The following is a 12,967-nucleotide window of genomic DNA, read 5'->3' as shown; positions in this document are numbered from 1 at the left end:
TGAAAGGCTGGAAAACAATTTTCCAAGCAAACAGCCTGAAAAAACAAGCTGGAGTAGCCAATCTAATATCTAATAAAATCGCCTTCCAACCCAAAGTTATCAAAAAGGACAAGGAGGGGCACTTCATACTCATCAAAGGTAAAATCTTCCAAGAGGAACTATCAATTCTGAATATGCTCCAAATGCAAGGGCAGCCACATTCATTGAAGAAACTCTAGTAAAGCTCAAAGCACACATTGCACCTCACACAATAAGTGGGAAACTTTAACACCCCATGTTCATCAATGGACAGATCGTGGAAACAGAAACTAAACAGGGACACAGTGAAACTAACAAAAGTTATGAAACAAATAGATTTAACAGATAGCTACAGAACATTTTATCCTAAAGCAAAAGGATATACCTTCTTCTCAGCACCTCTTGGTACCTTCTCCAAAATTGACCATATAATTGGCCACAAAACAGGCCTCAAAAGATACAAAAATATTGAAATTGTCACATGCATCCTATCAGATCACCATGGACTAAGGCTGATCTTCAATAACAACATAAATAATAGAAAGCCAACATTCATGTGGAAATTGAAGAACACTCTCCTCAATGATACCTAGGTCAAGGAAGAAATAATACTTGTCTCAATCTCTGTTCAAAACCTGGCCATCTCTTTGGTTCTCAAAATGCATCCATCAACCCTCCAGGTCAGAGGTGAGGTTTCATCTTACCCTAGCAAAAGGAAGTCACTTCACCACCATGATTGCCAGGCTACCCCGGCAGTGAAGACTCACAAACTTTTATCAAGAAAACAAATCCTTGCATTTATGTGGAGGGTGACACCTAGGCATTGTTGGTGCTAGGCCAAAGCTCTATGTCTAAGCTACAGGGTCCTGCTCACATCCATTGTCTGTTCCTTCCAAGAATCACTGTGAGAATCTCTTGACAGTTCAGAGGTCTCACACTCATCTAGGATCTAAAAATGGAAGTAGAAACAATAAAGGAGACCTAAAGGGAGAGAACTCTGGGGATAGAAACCCTAGGAAAAAAATCAGGAACCATAGATAAGAGCATCAGCAACAGAATACAAGAGATGGAAGAGAGAATCTCAGGTGCAGAAGATTCCATATAGAACAAGGCCACCAACAGATTGGGAAAGAATCTACCAATTCTAAACCAGATAGGGGACTAATATCCAATATATATAAAGAACTCAAGAAGGTGGACTCCAGAAAATCAAATAACCCCATTAAAAATGGGGCTCAGAGTAAACAAAGAATTCTCACCTGAGGAATACCAAATGGCTGAGAAGCACCTGAAAAAATGTTCAACATCCTTAATCATCAGGGAAATGCAAATCAAAACAACCCTGAGATTCCACCTCACACCAGTCAAAATGGCTAAGATCAAAAATTCAGGTGACAGCAGATGCTGGCGAGGATGTGGAGAAAGAGAACACTCCTCCATTGTTGGTGGGATTGCAAGCTTGTACAACCACTCTGGAAATCAGTCTGGCAGTTCCTCAGAAAATTGGACATAGTACTACTGGAGGATCCCACAATACCTCTCCTGGGCATATATCCAGAAGATGTTACAACTGGTAATAAGGACACATTCTCCACTATGTTCATAGCAGCCTTATTTATAATAGCCAGAAGCTGGGAAGAAACCAGATGTCTCCCAACAGAAGAATGAATACAGAAAATGTGGTACATTTACACAATGGACTACTCAGCTATTAAAAAGAATGAATTTATGAAATTCCTAGGCAAATGGATGGATCTGGAGGGTATCATCCTGAGTGAGGTAACCCAGTCACAAAAGAACTCACATGATATGTACTCACTGATAAGTGGATATTAGCCCAGAAACTTAGAATATCCAAGATACAATTTGAAAAACACATGAAACTCAAGAAGAATGGAGACCAAAGTGTGGGCACTTTGCCCCTTCTTAGAATTGGGAACAAAACACCCATGGAAGGAGTTACAGAGACAAAGTTTGGAGCTGAGANGAAAGGATGGACCATCTAGAGAATGCCACACCCAGGGATCCATCCCATAATCAGCCTCCAAATGCAGACACCATTGCATATGCCAGCAAGATTTTGCTGAAAGGACCCTGATATAGCTGTCTCTTGTGAGACTATGCCTGTGCCTGGCAAACACAGAAGTGGATGCTCACAGTCAGCTATTGGATGGAACACAGGGCCCCCCCCAATGGAGGAGCTAGAGAAAGTACCCTAGGAGCTAAAGGGGTCTGCAACCCTATAGGTGGAACAACAATATGAACTAACCAGTACCCCCCGGAGCTCGTGTCTCTAGCTGCACATGTAGCAGAAGATGGCCTAGTTGGCCATCATTGGGAAGAGAGGCCCCTTGGTCTTGCAAACTTTACATGCCCCAGTACAGGGGAACACCAGGGCCAAGAAATGGGATGGGTGGGTAGGAGAGTGCGGGGGCTGGGTGTGGGTATGGGGGAGTTTTGGGATATCATTTGAAATGTAAATGAAGAAAATAGCTAATAACAAATTGGAAAAATTAAATTAAATTAAAAGAAAAAGTTAGGGTAAAAATAGCTACCCACTAGACCATGAAGGCATGAATTGATTGATGGTACCAGATTGTTGGACTTAAATGTGACCTGAGTGGAGACCAGAAGGGGCTCAGTGAAATGACTCATCAGTTCCCATCAGGTGGCTTCCAGTTATCAGGGAAGTGTTTATGGTTTGGGAAAGTTCCTACATAGTGAAAGTGAGAAATGTGTTACAGTTTTATATATACAGTGTAAAACTCTGTATGGTATTTGAGTTTGAGGAAGTAAGTTGAGGTGTGCCAACTTTATATCCTATTTGAGAAGCAGAGGAAGTCAAGCAGGGTGATTTTCAGCAGAAAGGAGAAGTAACTCAGCTAAAAAGCAGAGGAAAAAAAATGGACAGCTTTTAATAACAGATTTTGCTAACTGATGCTTACTGATACAGAGTCATTGTATATTTCTATAGTTTAAAAAAATGTTTTTAGACACCAGATTTCTAAAATATCCTTAACAGAGATGGTAAGTTTAAACTCCTATCAAACCCGAGATTTAAAATTTTTGAAAAGTCAAATAAGAACTTAGAATTGCCTTAAAAAATGGAGGAAAAAGAAAAGAAATATTCTCCAAATGAAAAGTTCAACCAAGAGTAAGTTTGGCTGTAAATTGGAGGAGGCACTGATTAAGAAATTAACTAGGTGTGTCTTAAGATGAGATTAAAACAAATACTCAATAAAAAAATTATAATGTGCTAGTCACTTAAAAAATGAAGCCATGTCTTTCCAAAGTTCTTATAGTGATGTATTTTCTGAAGCCTGGACTTTTCTCATATTATGCTTATATGCTAACCTTATATATGTTAAGCTTAGAATTCAATGTCCTACTGTGCACCCTATTGAATCTAATATAGAGAGTAATAGTGCTATGGCTGATATATGTCTTCATTTCTACCCATCATGACAGTTTTAGGAAGTGGAACCTTTCAGAGGCTATTAGGTCATAGGGCTCATCCATCAAGAATAAGCTAATACTGTTAGTGTGATAGTTAATTGGCTACTGTGTGACTGGGTCCCTATGAAAGCTTGAGTTCAGCCCAATTTCCCTCCTGTCCTGCATGTTCACTGGCTACCACAGAGAAGACCCTGGGAGAATATTGGGACTTCTTATCCTCACAAGGTACCAAAGAAATGGTTATAAAAAAAAAAAAATCAAAGGATGGCACCATAAAGCTGTGTTAAGAGCATGGTAGTTACACAGTGCTAACCAGAATGTTTCCCCAGATATGCAATGACACTTTCAATTAATTGATTAAGAATTTATCAGTGTGAGCAACTCATTTTACACTTGCTGTCTAGCCATTTTTGCCATGTGAAAGTAATTTAAACTCCAAGGTCATCCATAGTCAAATGGGGACCATCCTTTACTTCCCAGGATTTGATAACTAAATGAAAGAATATATTCCAAGATCCAGCCCTGGATATGGATTGCAGTAGACATTTATGTAACTTTCCTATCTTACTTAGCACACATCTTACCTTTATTGGTGTATCCAAGGAAACTACCACAGAATACCAGTCTCATCCCAGAGGATGCAAAAGATATGTCACTATCAGAACTAATGTAGAAATAAAATGATCTCTCAGGAAATAAGCTTGAAATGCCCCATAAAAAGAAATTGCAGAATTTAAAGAATGAGGTGGGAATTTGCATTAAGAGCACCAGATGGAAAACACAACATACCGAATGTGACCAATGAGAGATTTTAAAGCATAAAGAGGAAAATGCAGATGATCATAAACACAAATGGCAAGCTGAGACTACATGATAGCTTACAGAAAGGGTAAAAAGGCATCAGTAAGATATGTAAGCAGTAGAAGGAACTGGAGGTTTGAAGTGCTGCACCACAAAGTCAGAATGAGTCTGTCTAGCTGGGCATCCACCTTAAGCACACTGACAGCTATTTTGAGTTATAGGCTAATAAAAATAGGACTCAGCTTTCTGGTATTAAATGATCTCAAAATACATTCCAATTGTGCACAAAACCTAATTATTATTTCTTGTTAAATTTGGATTAAATTGTTTTTCCAACTGAATATTGGTCACTTTTCCTGTCAAGTCTGCAGGACAAGCACTATGGTTATTGTTTAACGTGAAGCATCCTTTCTATATCTGCTCAATACAGACATGTCAGACTCTTAAATTTGTTCTTTCTTAACAACCCCCAGTTGCTTCCTCTCCTTGCCTTTCCCCCTTTCACTGAATGCTTACTGGCTGGCATAGCCTACACCATATGGTATGTAAGTTTAAACTTCTTATGCTGTGCTCTGTTTTCCTGTTTGGATGCCCCATTGTATACCAGATTGCTTGTATACTCACTCCACCTTGTGTACCCAGTCCTTATCAGATGTAGATGTACCACACATCACAGTACTAGCAATGTAAACCAGAAAGCAGTTCAAAGCAAATGCTGATGTATAGTCCGTAATTACACTGTCATGACAGCCCTTGAAAAGTAATCTCTTATCAAGTGGAGCTTTGCCTTCTCAGCAGCACTACAAGAGGTTACACAGGTAGAACCTTCAGGAAGAAAGGTGGCTCGCAGTTCTCCCATAAGCATCTTCTGAAAAACCTTAGAAAGCCTGGATTTGAGTACACACATCAGTAAGCTCCCAATGGCATTCTCAGAATATCAAATATATACTTGCTCAACAATCTTTGAGCATTAACACACTCTAAAACGTATTGCCCTAAGTTTTAAGGTCAACCAACTTAACTGAATATCAACCCGATGCTATGGAATTCTCTGCTTCCTACCTATGTGCTTCGAATTGTTTCTCAAAGTTGTCCCCAGAGGGGAAAGACGGGATGATAACACAGTAACACTACGTGGTCGACTTTTATATGAGATTTGACAAAACTGGAGCCCTTCACATAGGGAAAACCCTTTTACACTGCAATTATGTCATTTATACTACCTTTTTCAGCTAGTCACATTAGTTTATCATTGTAGAAAGTTCTAGGTGTGCATGGGAGAAATGTGCATGCTACTGTTGGACGCAATATCCTTCCTGTGAAGTTTCTGCATAGCAAAGGCAAATAATCAGTACAATGAAAAGTTTCTCCAAGGATGTCTGGTTTTTAGTCTTATGAATGAAGGTGCTCCTGTCATTTACAAAAATAAATAAATAAAATTAAATGACCCAACTGCATAATCTCATTTTCATATAGAATCAAAAAAATTGTCAAACTGTTGGAAACAGTAGAAGGATAGTTACAATTTTTAGATAGTGGCAAGTTAGAGAGATGTTGATCAGGGATAGGATCATTAGGTATGTGAATAATACATTCTGGAGATACACTGTACACCATGGTGATTATAATTTAGACTATAACTAATTATCCATGACTACTTAACTATTTCCACCTCCACACAAAAGTTGTGCAACTTTATAAATGTACCTAAATTATTTTCATTTAAAATATATACCTTTGGGGTATAGGGAGATGGATGTAAAGTACTTGTGACACAAGCATGAGGAGTTGAGTTCGGATCCCCAGCACCCATGGAGAAGCACTGTGGTGAGGGCAGAGACAGGAGGAGCTCCAAGAAGTGTTAGCCAACTAGTCTAGCTACAACAACAAGTTCCACATTCAGTGAAAAACCCAATCTCAAAAAGTAGGATGGAAAACAACAGAGAAATACGATCCGGATCCGGATGTGGACTCTGTCCTCCATATATACATATGTTCATAGAAACACACACCAAACCAATATGTGTGTGTGCTTCTTTTTTGTTATTTATTTGTTTGTTTGTTTGTATTTTTGCTTCTTGAGATAGCCTTTCTCTGTGTAGCCCTGGCTGTCCTGAAACTCTCTTTGTAGACAAGGCTGGCTTCCAGCTCAAAGAGATTTGCCTACCTCTGTCTCCACAGTGCTGAAATAAAGGTGTGTATACCTTTATTTCACCTGGTAACTTTCTAATTCTTTCATTGTAAATTTTATCTTGGTCTAAAGTTGCACAGTAATTCTTTATACAGAGAAATCTTCTAACAAATATAATTCCCTAATCTGACCTCAAAAGTCTTCTTTAGAGGGAGTCATAAAATGAGAAGAATTTGCTGGACATGTCTACTTTCCCTAAATGCACCCATACCCATATACCCAAAGACTAGAAAACTAGGAGATATTATGATATCCAACAGTGACATTCATAAACATAAGAAATCTAGGCTGGTCTCTCATTGCACCCCAGCTTGTCAATCTGCTCTTCTGTGATGCTATTCAAGTCATTCTAGGAGTGGGAAGGTGGATAAAAATAAGTCTGGTTAGAAGAAGATCTTTGTAGGTTCATGTCTCTCAAAGTCACGGAATTTTTTTCTGAGAAATTCAGAGCTCATTTCTACATGAAAGAAAAGGAAGAGAGGGAGGAAGGGAGGAAGTACTATACTAGTTAATTGAAACTTTGAATAAAACTAACACTCCTGCACAAACACAGAAACATACACACACACACACACACACACACACACACACAAAGCAGGGAGAATGATTCCAAGACACTAAAAATGCTAAGAAAGTGTGGATGTAGCAGTCATTACAACATAGTTGTGTTTTCCTTAATAAAGAGGGAAATTGAATAAAAAAATGATCAGTGTTCAGCCTCCCTGCACCATCCATGGGGTTTTCTGCTAAATACTGTGTGGAGAGGCATGAGTAAAGACTTCTAACTGCATCTGCCCATCTCACCTCCGTACTCCCCAAAACAAAACGCCCACCAGTCTTTTCTCTCCCCTTTACCTGCATTCTTAAAAGAGAGAAAATTCCTACATGTCTCCCATCAGAAGTGTCTCAGTGAAAGAGAAAGCACACACCCTCGCACACTGCTTCAAGTGAATGTGATTTCTAAAAATAGTGGCATGCTTCAGTTTAAATTTTTCAAGTTTTATAAATTAAAACTTATATTTAATTCCTCATTATAGATTTGTTTGTTTTGTTTTTTTTTTCTTTCTCAAAACTTTGAGAAAGAGTGAAAATTGAGAAAATCTTCGTGTGTTCATTTCGTAAGCTTTCTTGGAGTACACAGATCAATTGTTAACAGAAAAAGATTTCCCCTAGCTTCCTATGCATTCTGCATTTTCTATATGCTCAACACTTGTCCAAGAGTCTCTCAATATCACTCTTTACTAAGTACTATGGTAGATGCTCCCAGTAGGTTAGAGAAACACAGACTTTAACTATTAATTCAGTTCTTGAATTAGCGTCAGTTTTCACAAATGGGAAAGGATCTGGCACACAGGTTTATTTTAACTTCCAATGAAATGAATTTTGGTTAACAAATATTTAAAAATATAATGCATTTCTAGCAAAGTATATCAGTGTAGCAAGACTTTTTTGCCACAGTTATTTCCCAAGGAAATGATAAGAAAAGCCACGCACTTTTTTAAACTCCATTTTGCTTCTCATTGCCATGACTATGGTACCTATCTATAGAATAGAGTATGTCATCTCAATATACATAGAGACTGTGTTGTAATCAAACCATGGATTTTGCATCTCTGCGATGAGAACACTGAGAATCCTCTCAACTATTTTGAAATGTCCACTTCCGTAGTATTAACTATGATCAGCTCCTATGTCACAGGACAAGTGAAACAACTCCCCAGTAACAGTGATTTCTTCACTCCCACATAGCCTCTAACCTCTACCCTCCCTTGTACTTGCAACCATTTTCAATCTAAAATCCATGTTCTGGACTAACTGATGAAAGGAGGAGGGGGGCATTGTGAGGCTATGAAGAAGAGAGACTTTTACTTAGAGTTCCAGCTATCTGATGCTGTGATGAATACAGTGACCAAATCCAACTTGGAAAGGAATGGACTTCTCTGACTTGCAAGTAGTAGACCCTCACCAAGGGAAGCCAAGGCAGGAACCTGGATGCTGGAACAGAAGCGGAGGTCAAGGGAAAATATCACCTACTCATTTGCTCTGTTATACAACCCAGGCCTCCTGCCCACAGTGGCCTGAGCCACAATTAGTAATCAAGATAAGCTCTACAGACTTGTCTACAAGCCAAATTAATGGAGGAAATTTTTCAGTTGTGGTTCTCTCTTCCCAAGTGTCTCAAATTAAGAGTCATTTAGTACACTTACAAATTTGTATCAGTCAATTTGCTTTATAAGATGAGACACCATTCTTAAAAATAATATTTAAAGGAAGAAAAACAATAGAACATAAGACTTTCATCTGTAGCAAATAAGATTTGTCTTCATATAATGATTTTAGAAGGAAATTGACCTAAAATGGTAGAATACATCTTTAATCTTGGCACTTTAATCTGGGAGGCAGATAAAAGACAGATCTCTGTGAGTTCAAAGCCAGACTGATCAACATAGCAAGTTCCAGGCCAGCCAAGGCTACATAGTGACACCTTACCTCAAAAAAATAAACAAAACAAAATAATAAAAATGACATCTAATAATGACAGGTAAATGATGCAGTCAAAAGTTCAAATGGTTAAATTCATTGTCTCTAACATAGTGAGTTGGAGCTTTATGCTGCTCTACCTGAACAATATATTTTTTTAAGACCAAGGACAATTTTATTAGATTTTCAAACCCCATATCATCAGAATAGTATGTTGCAAATGCAAATCACTACCAGAAAAAAGAAGATGGAGAAGAGAAACAAAAGGCCATCCTGTTTGAGTTAAGCTGGCATGGAAGTTAGCCTCAGAGCAGACAGTCACATAGTGAGGAGAAAGTAGAAGGAAACCCAACAGTACCAGACTTAAAAAAATTAAAATTAAAATAAAAGATATTTAAGCTCTGGCCAGCAACTAGATGAAAGACAGAGGAAAGAAGGGGGAAATGTTAGGCCTCTTTCCTTCTTTTATTCTCTTTCTTTCTTTCTTTCTTTCTTTCTTTCTTTCTTTCTTTCTTTCTTTCTTTCTCTCTCTCTCTCTCTTTCTTTCTTTCTTTCTTTGTTTCTTTCTTCCTTTCTCTTCTTCCTTCCTTTTTCCTTCTTTCCTTCTTTCCTTCCTTCCTTCCTTCCTTCCTTCCTTCCTTCCTTCCTTCCTTCCTTCCTTCCTTCCTTCCTTTCTGTGTCCTGACTCAGATCAGCAGAACTTCATGGTGGCCCTGTGTGAACTACAGAGAGGGCAGGAATTCTGAGAAAGACACAATGTCTCATTAACATGATTATTTATTCTTCCTCTCCCCTTCACAAGGCTTGAGGTGAAGCCTTCATGAAGGTGGATCCACCTGACCGCCTTGGCCTGGTCACTAAGCTACTGATCTAAATTAACACTTAAGGACAGACAACGGTGGTAGGTGTCCACCCATAAGTCAATCCCAGTTTTTACTCTCCCTCCTCTGAAGTGATGACTCTAAAATCAAATAGAACCCATGAAAATCCAGATACAGGATATCACAAGTTTGGTGTAACTCAACACTGCTGTGTCCTACCTGCAGCTGAGAGAGAAAGGTCCACTACTGTTTCCAAGGGATGGTTATGTTTCTTTGTTCTGTGTCTAGAAGCCATCTAGGATGGTACTCATATTGTGATTCTAGCCACTCCAACAACAGTTAACTCTAAAGTCCATCCTCAGAGGCCAAAAAAATGAGGAGGAGGCAATGGATGGATGGATGCCTTTGCAAGTCTATTACAAGATTCTAACTAGTTTAGGCTTATGATTTTTAAAATATTGTTTCTGGCATCTCCTGGTGTTCTGTCTAGGACAGTTAGTGGTAATAAGTCTTATCTTTATTTCTCCCTCATGTCTATCCAGGAACCAGAATATACAAATGGAAACACTGGAGTTCTAATTTGCCATACTGGAGGGCTATCCCAAATGCCCCACTGGAGGGCTATCCCAACTGCCTCACTGGAGGGCTATCCCAAATGCCCCACTGGAGAACTATCCCAACTGCCCCTCTGGAGGGCTATCCCAACTGCCCTATTGGAGAGCTATCCCAACTGTCATACCTGACAAACCCATTCAGCTCTAAGAGTCAGATAAATAGATGTCTCAATCCACTGGATGACAGTTAGGGTTACCTGATCACAGGAAAATGGTGAGAAGAGGGCATAGAAGTTGGCTAGGTAGACTTAAGGAAAGGATGCCCCACCAGTAGTTCTTGGTCCTCTGGTCACTAGTGCCAGTAAGGAACTCTGGGTTCTTATCTGCTAAATAATCAACTATCTAGAGGTGACACAGGACGATATGAGTAAAACTACTGGTGTCCTGGCAACTTAGAGAACCATGACCACATATCTATCTGAGGGAATTACAACTGAATCCTTCCTAATGCTCTTCATTAGCAGTCTAGAACGACCACTCTTCTTCCTCATTCACCTCTCACCAATAAATTATCATGGGTGTTCACATGGGTCAGAAAGCAAGCTGACCTCTAGGTCAGAGTTAGTGACCTTTCTTTGGGTTAATGAGGAATGTAACACAACAATGTCTAAATGACAATATTCTCAAGAATCCCAGGAGATGCAGTAGACTCACAGCTGAAGCCCATTAGAAGTGACAGCTATCTGAATATCACTTAAAAAGTAGACCATTGTATTTGATAAGCACCTACCACTAGAAAGGAGACAGAACAGACTGAAGGGACATGGCATGGTCTAAATTATCTTTCCTGCAACCCTCAAGCCCTATGGGTCCCCCAGCAGGGCACAACTTACTGAGCATTTATCTAATTCTGGAAGATATCTACTTAATGACTTTTAAATAATGTGGCAATATTTAAAAATTAACCATAACAATTTCAAATACTTATCTTTATCAAACTTTTAAATGAGAAAAAGTAATTATTTTAGCCCTATATCACAGAATTTAAAAGTATCAAAGTTATAATTTAAATTCATAGATATGCATATGAACATAAGTACAACAATTTTATGTGTGTATATTTAGAAATATATAATTGTGTATATATATATACAAATATATGTGTTGTGTGCAGAAATATACTTGTTGACAATTATAAATTTGTATATTTGAATCTACATATGTATTTTGTAAGATTTATAATATATCTGCACACATATCTATACATTCACACAATGAAATAGTATACTAATTTTAGTAACAATGAAAAATTACAAGTGGCATTTACAAAAGAGGAAGGTCAAATTCATGCAATTTTCTGAAGAATAAAAAGCATAGTTTAAGAATCTACATTATATGAATTGGTTTTAGGCATATCTTAAAGGTTATCAATAATGTTTAAAAGTCATATAATAAAAACAAATCTTGTTATAATATGTAATGACATAATTTTTTAATTACCTCATGGGCTAACACTAATTTTTTTTTATTCAAATCTTAATCATCATGGCAAATGCTCAGTTAATGAGGACCAAAGAAAGGCCCATCACATCTTGAATAATTTGATTCAATTTCAAAATTCAAAATTCAACTTCATGTTGTAGTAAATAAGAAATTTACTTTTCTATTTAAAAACTAACTAGACACTCACATCACTGTAGATTTCCTTTCCATCCATTTTGTACACAGACAAGGTATGGAGTGGGTAACAGTGGGAGCCTGTTCTACCACGCTGTCAGGAAGTAGGGCTCCAAACTGTAAAGGGGAATTCTGAAATTTTCTACTCAAGAACTCTTTCAATAACACTTTAATTTGATCTCCATGGCCATTAATTAGAACCCAAGATCATGTATCTGGCTCACACATCTTCAACAATTCTCTAAGACAGATAATACACAACAGACCCTGGTGAGTGGGGACATTTCCCACTCTACAGAACTGAAGACTCAGGCTGAAGATGCGTTTGATCTTTACGCCTTGTTCCTCGGGCTTCAAGGTTCCATCCCATCTTGCAACAAAACTTATGAGAGGATCTCCTGCTAACTGGCTCTGTGGAGAAAAGCTATGAGCAATTTTACTTTCAGCCCATCAAGTTAAAATCTGGCAAAGATTATTCGTGGATTAAAATCAACTTGGTCTCATTAAAACAAAGTTCACTTCCTTGCCTAAATTCAAAGTAACATCTACACAAGAAGATTTTCTATATACTAAGCTTTCATTTAGCAAAAACTCCACAGCTGTGTTTTATTTTATATCTGAAAAATCCTATACTATAATGTACTAGTATTATACTTAGAATTTTAGGAGTCATTATTAGTTATTTTAGTTATTCATTATATGAGTTATATTGTAACTATAATAGTTATAATACAGCTATTAGTTAATTTGATAATTTTTGTTGAGGAAAATGCAGTATTTGAACGTGAAAATTCTTGAGCACACACTGCTGAACTCTGACTGCTGTTAATTATGACATAGCTTCCTGAGTTGACTGACACCCAGCCTTCAGGTAGGCATGGGAGGAGAATGGAAAGGGAGGAAAGCTGGAGAGTGGCAGGGGAAAGGGACAAATTCAAGATGTTCAATTGGCTTAAAAAAAAAAAAAA

The 12,967-nt window shown here is 38.0% G+C and overlaps 1 protein-coding gene across 2 annotated transcripts in view; it reads right to left on the bottom strand.

Moving 5' to 3' along the window:
* The window catches only part of Chsy3 (chondroitin sulfate synthase 3), a 242,845-nt gene that overhangs the window by 202,860 nt on the left and 27,018 nt on the right, over positions 1-12,967 (bottom strand). The window lies entirely within an intron of this gene.

The sequence above is a fragment of the Mus caroli genome, chromosome 18 (assembly GCF_900094665.2).
Source record: "Mus caroli chromosome 18, CAROLI_EIJ_v1.1, whole genome shotgun sequence".
Taxonomy (NCBI): Eukaryota; Metazoa; Chordata; class Mammalia; order Rodentia; family Muridae; genus Mus; species Mus caroli.
Note: the sequence above shows the minus strand (reverse complement) of the source record. Positions and strands in the feature narration are given on the sequence as shown.